At 26.6% G+C, this 7,436-nt stretch overlaps 1 non-coding gene across 1 annotated transcript; it reads right to left on the reverse strand.

Moving 5' to 3' along the window:
• Positions 1-3,070: 3,070 nt before the first annotated feature.
• Trnak-uuu (transfer RNA lysine (anticodon UUU)) lies at positions 3,071-3,143 on the reverse strand. The gene has a single exon. It is a non-coding gene; the product is annotated as a tRNA-Lys (tRNA).
• Positions 3,144-7,436: the final 4,293 nt, after the last annotated feature.

Here is a 7,436-nt window from a genome sequence, read left to right on the forward strand (position 1 = left end):
CGTAAATAATGATTAACCATATCAATACTCATAATATAGCTATAATTAACTTATAAAAAATTATTACATAGAACTCGAAAAACAATTTGGGAGGGGGGAGTGAGAATAGTCCCCAAGCCGTCCCAAATATATATACATGAAATTATACTTATATATGAGTTATATTGCTTATTAGTAACTTAATATACTATTATTTACTATATTTCATCCGTGCGTGATACCACAAGCTCATACGTATATGTTACTTACGCGGAGTTTTTTTTCGAAATAATATTGTAATATAATAATATGGCCGCCGTAGATCAAAATCAGTAAATCGACAAGCAGAGTAATAAATAACATGATTACGAGTATAATGCGTAATGATGCATGACGGGAGCCTCACGGCAAACCTCGAGCCGAAACTATTATATGGCATAGCTTTGATTTTTAAGTTTTAAATTTTTTTAAACAATAAGTCCAAAAATTTTAGTTGAATAAAATGTAATTTATATTAAATTAACTGTGAAATGTATATATTATATGTTATATGAAACTATTAACTATTTAAGTGCTTTCAACAGTACATAAAAGCCGTTTTTATAAAAGAAGAATACTACAACTGATCGAGAAAATGAGTATATCCAATTAAATGGACCACCCCGCTTATATTATATAATAATCATATTATTATATATTATAGTTACAGACGGCAGACATATTATATATTGTCGTGCATATAGGTATAGAAAACGTTTTTTTCCAATCCGTTTCGACTTTATACTTGGGGCGTACAAATCACTAATCAAGAAATACTCGATCTATATGATGCCCTTAAAACGTGGGTTTTCGAATATCGTATATAAACGATTTTCGATCGGATTACACATCACGCACCCCTCCCCCCACCACACACACACACAAACACACACGCACGCACACATACAGGTAAAAAAAAAACTGGAATCGTTATTATCTCCTCCGGTGACGACGAAGCGCTAACTCTGTGCCTCTCTATCACTCGCTAGCACTGCTGCTGCAGTGCTGTTGCATATCGTCCATCGACTTCGTATTATTATATCATATTTGAGGGAAAAAATAACATTGGCGGCGACGACCACGACGAATAATATTAAATATAGATAGAGGAAATATTAATTGCTCTTCTATATCCATGGCGATGGTGCACGGTCGGTCGTTTACGTCGATTTACATGTATAATTATACACTAGGAGGTATATTTTTATAGGCACATATACGACCGAGTTCGACATAATATTATGTGTAAGTATACCTATTAAAGTCAATGTACACGCGAAACCCACTGACGGGCGGATCGCGTGCTTATATGGGCTTTATAATAATATTATAAATTTATAGCTTATAATAGGTAGTATACCTAAATATTGAAAATTAGCTATTATTCTTTCGACTTTGCATAATATTATAACGATTGTTTCTAATTCGAGCGAACCGTTGACTGCAAATTGCAATTGCCTGAAGTGTTATTTAATACGATTTTTTGAGTTTTGGCGTGATTCGATGCAAAAAAGTGCAAAAAAAACTAAGACGTTCAAATGATATTTAAAATATAAATACGTATAGTAGGTAATTTGACATATTATTGTAATCTAAGAACAATCGTGCGTTTTACGATATAATACCCGAATAAAAGTAATAATTATACCATAATACACCAATAAATTATCATTATATAATATATATTATACTCTCGGTCGTACATCCTGTTTATCATAATATAGTACTTTTTTAATACACAATTCCGCAAACTCATTCGAGTCAGAACTTATCTTAAAACATAGTTCTCTCATCACTGCAGTCGTCATTACTCGGACAAAATCCCCAACGTTGATTTAATATTAATTTATTATAGAAAATTAGTAACTTTTTACCTAATCAATTATCAATCATATTATTATTAAAATTAAAAAGAACATATTAAACAATTATAACCAAACTTATATATATACTTATAAAAAGAGTATTGAGTGTATAGACTATATTATATAATAATTATACATATATTATTATTGTCAAATTCGGATATCAAGTTTATGATATTCATAATAAGTAGGTAATAACCAATAAAACTACTTTTATTTTACTTAATTTTATTTAACAAAATGCACAAAAAGATTGCATGATCTAAAAAATGTTATTTTTTTTCTGTAAACATATTTTTCGAAAAATATGTCATTTAGACTTTGGCAACACTTATAAAAAATCGACTATGGACGGTACTTCTAAAAGGTAGTTTTTCTTATCTCTCTGATAATAAAAATTAAGCGAAATAAGGTGAATACATTTTTTTGGTCATCAAAAAACATTAAAGAAAAGATATCCACTCAGAATGGTTTTTAATCTTCGCCTTCAAATTAAATATCTGGCTTGTTCTTATCTATTTTTTTTATTTCATCGCTTATGCTTGTGTATAAAACTGTATACTTGATAGTTATAACAGTCGATCAATAATGAAAGCGTATTGTTCTATCTGTTTCATGTAATACAAATGTTTTGTATATTTTATTTCATAGGAACCACAGCGTGCAGCAGCGATTGAGAGAAACAGTTGTTCTAAAGCGAACAGGAAATTCAAATTATAAACTAGTAAAACCCTTATAATACTGTGTATTAATCATATTCCTATTTAAATTTTCATTTATTTTTAACACAAATATCATATCTATATGAAGCGTATCGCGGAATTGTAAACTGTAGGTATAGGGTTTATTTGTTATTTAAGAATTATTTTTGTAGTAATAACTAATAATACCATGTAATATTACGATTAAATCATAAAATCTATTGTGAAATAATAGTAATTATTATTAAAAATTATATTCAATCGAGATAATTGTTTAGCCGATGCGGTACGAGGTGCGCCATCTGTTGAACGCGGTTATTAGACGTGATTTCGAAAATGTTGTTTTTTTTGTACGTTTTTTTAAGTCAGCGTAAAATGTATATGATAATAAGAACAAAATAGGTTTTTGAGTACTGTCAATTCAAATGACATAAATAAAAAAAATAAAATAAAATTTTTGCATGAAAAAAACATGCAAAAAAGGTTCGCCCGGACAGGGACTCGAACCCTGGACCCTTAGGTTAAAAGCCTAATGCTCTACCGACTGAGCTATCCGGGCTGTTGTGTCAGTTGGGTAAAACATCCTTATTTAAATACGATTTGTATTTTACATGTTTGCAAAAACAATTTAATTGAATTTTATATTGAAATGATGTTTTTTTTTACAATTTGTTTGTATTTTGTATTGTAATATTTACAGGTTTTCTGACATATTTACAAATTATTATTTCAATTTGCTTAATAATAATTTATGAATTTGGTCTAACAATCCAAAGACTTCGTTTGTATTAGTTTATATTTTAATTTTATACTTTCAAATATACAACTATAAAAGAGTAAGAAACGTTGGACAAAAGTTGAATCTTTCCGCTGTATTGCTCAATAAGATCCTCAAAAACGCTTAAAAGTTTCTTAAAAAATTATTGCCGCGTAATTCCAAACCTATTACTGTTGAACCTATATACTAGTATACTACCACTATAGACTATATATTATATAGTATAGGTATTATATAACTGATGGCAATTGGCAACTGCAAATCTAATAAATAATGATTAATAAATTGAACCATTTGAAGACTTAATAGGTAGGTATAAGTATAATATATTAATGTACTGTCTATTATCTATTATCTGCTAATAAAAATTCACTCAAGAAAAAAACAAAATAGCAAAAATACTGTATAGCCACTAGCCAGTATATACTAGCAACTGGCTACTATATAGGCATATAGGTATTTTTCGTAATAGGCTTAATAATAATATGCTCCTATTCGTATGATATATGAACTATGAATGTATGATGATATATCATGTACTCTATAATTATGTACTATATAGGTATTTATCTATTTTATATTGATTTAATATAAAAATACGATTAATTATTCTTTCAATTAAGTATAATATATCGGTAATTGGTAAACCAACAGTTTACTTAGTAAGTATTAATAACCTCCAATCTCCATATTAATATATTATTATATTAGGCATGTGCATAATATATGATATATTCATGGAAAATTAAATTTGTATTTTTATAGACGCATATCATGTCGGTTCATTCGGTTACGATAGTTAAAATTGGGATTTTTATTTTTATAATATTATAAAGACCATAATATCAACCGTCAGCAGTCAGCCGTCATTGACTATCGGTTAATGGCGGGTTAATACTTATAAGTTATAATATATCAATAATAATTGTACAATATTCGATCATTTCGATCTATAATATGTGTATGTATGTTGTCTAATTATAATAGTTTTTTTTATGAACGATTAAGTAGAAAAATGATGAAATCGTAATTATTCCCATAAAAAAATCATCAGAATTTTTAAGAGATTAAATTGAATATGTAAGTATACATATATATGATAATAACAATAGTACAGAATCAGCCTATTAACATAAACATATTATGTATGTGATATAGTTTATATATTGTATGAATTGTACTAAGTCTTTTAATTTCATAGAAAATCATTAAACATTATACTAAACTTTTTTTTTAATGTTGTTATAGGTTATCCTTACATATTTAGGAGTATGAGTATGGAAGAGCAATCTAACTAACAAATATTTTTTTATAACATAAGCGGTTTTAGTCCGTGGTAACTTTTAAGAATGGACATTTGGAAGGCTATAATAAAATGCTTTTAAAAATTTAATTTTTGGAATTGTTATTTTAGCTTTATAATTACTTTTCTATGTTATTTACTAATTTACTATCGATATTTATATTATATATATATATTAATTATTATTATATTTATATAAATATAAACACATGCATGAATATAATGTAAGGTATATTAGTGTATTACACATTCAACTCGTATATTATAATGATATAGATTTACTATTTATTATATGTATTAGTATTAGATACATAGCGATGACAATATGACATAATATGTTTTACATACGTTCGAGGAACTTAAATAAATACTGTCGGTTTAATGTCCCCTTATAACACCATATTGAGTGTTGAATAATATACATACCAACGTTACTATTATCATGTGTGAAATAACTATGAAATATATTGTCTTACTACTCTTACTGTAAATACCACTAATCATGATGATTTATTGATTTTAATTTTTAAGTGATGCTTGGGGCATGAAGTATCATATATGCATTTCCCCCAAAATTCTAGTTTAACACATAAATCTTATATAAATCTTCGTAAATAACAGAACAAATATAGGTAGTAAAATTATAAACATTATTAATGATAATATCATATTATCGGTAATAACGGTTTAGAGTAAGTTAAGAATTTATATTGAACTTGACATTTCGGGATGGGCTGTCTATACTCTGCAAACAACGACTAAACAAATTTCAGTTAATTATTACGTAGGTATATGATACGTATTATGTGCCCATGCATTTTTACTTATTCTCACTAGGTAACTTTATGCATGCGTCTATGCATAATAAAATGTGTACTGTGTAATCGTATAGTACACATTAGATTTAACAGTCAATGTAAATCGAGTAAACTATGAGCTAAACTGCTAAACTATACTATACTCAATAGAGATGCATTTCTAAGTAAATAGAAAAGTTTATTACCTATATAATATATATTATATACCATAAACGAGTAATAAAATTTCAAAAGTGAGATAAATTTAAAAGGTATAATTTTGTTTTATAATTATTTCGAGTTAATTTCTAGCCCTTATGATGGCTTTTTTTTCTCCGATGACACTATTATACCTGCAGTTTTCTAAATAATTTTTTTTTTATAAATTAACGGTTAACGTTAGTATTAATTAGTTATACATATCATAATTCATAATATATATTTTAAGAACAGAACTATGAATTTATAAATTATTTAAATAATATGATGTAAAAATGTTAAATTTTTTGTTCTTCAATGATAATGAGTATACTTCGAGTATATAGATAGATTAATAGATAATAATTCTGTAACTGTATTGATAATTGAATTTAAAAAATAAAAATGTATTGCTTATTTTATTTAAAATAATCTATTATATGAGGTGTGAGTGCGTGACTAAATTTAGTTACACAACACATATTTTATATTTATACATATAATAAAAAGCATAATAATATATAAATGAAATAAAAATGTAAATAACCATTTATATGCAATTTTTTGCACTGTAAGATACGACTGTACGAGTATATAATATCTAAATATATACAATTAAATACTCTATTTGGAATGGTTGTAACTTAAATCAGATTTATATTTCACTATTCGTTAATTTAAATCCACATTAAAATAATAGATGCACTACAGCCCTGTGCATACACTTAAAAAAATGTATAGTATACATATTACATATATTAATATATTATTAAGATAAACATATAGCCATATAGGTCGGTGAAAATCGTTATTCGTAAATACATTTTGTAATATCTTTATTTTTATATTTAAGTCATCTGCAGTCACTGTATTATAACACGTATAATATATTTTACTACAGTTACACAAGATTTTGAAGCATAAATGTAAATTTTTGTACGTCATTATATATGTAATATTACTAATATTGTGTAGCTGATTCTCAGTGAGCAATCCCAATTACGTGTCACGTGCTTATACGCGTTAGTACAGCAGATTCCTGTTATTATTCGAGTATTAAAATTTAAAATTATAATTTTATATGTTGTTAGTAGGTATAATATAATATGCATACGTTCCGTTGAAAGCGATTTTTCGAAGAATAGTATTATAATATTATGTTAGTTAGTGGAATCGGCGTGTAATAATCCCTTTATCATTTTCGTTAATAATAAAAAAACTTTTAATTTTCACATATAGATTCAATAGTGTATAAGACAGTGTTGGAATGCCTTCACAATATTTAAATATTATTTCTTAGTAGTTGGTTGTGGCTACAGCCTACGGCCCATACCAGTGTCTACATATCAGTGTATAAAATATATTTCCACATATCACGTACGACACATTAATTATTATCGTATCATATTATAATTTATAATAATAATAATTGTTATTATTATATTCATATAAATTAAATATTGAATAATTAGATTAAAATAGTTTCAATTTCTTGCGTGACATCAAATATTAGCGTTATAATAGTCGCACTAGCTACAGGATTTAATATTTTTAGTTAACTGTTATGTCAACTTATACGGTAGAAAATTATTTTACGCGAACTTATACTTATAATTTATCACGATAATTGTTTACGATTTCAAAGAATCTTACATCACCAAAATCAAAATAAGTTACAAAAACTGAAGGTATACGACCTTTAACTGAAGTTTATACAACAATTATTTACAAAAGTACTGCATTAATAATAAACCTAGGTCTTTACTCTTTACTCTT

This window comes from Rhopalosiphum padi, chromosome 1 (assembly GCF_020882245.1).
Source record: "Rhopalosiphum padi isolate XX-2018 chromosome 1, ASM2088224v1, whole genome shotgun sequence".
NCBI classification, from domain to species: domain Eukaryota; kingdom Metazoa; phylum Arthropoda; class Insecta; order Hemiptera; family Aphididae; genus Rhopalosiphum; species Rhopalosiphum padi.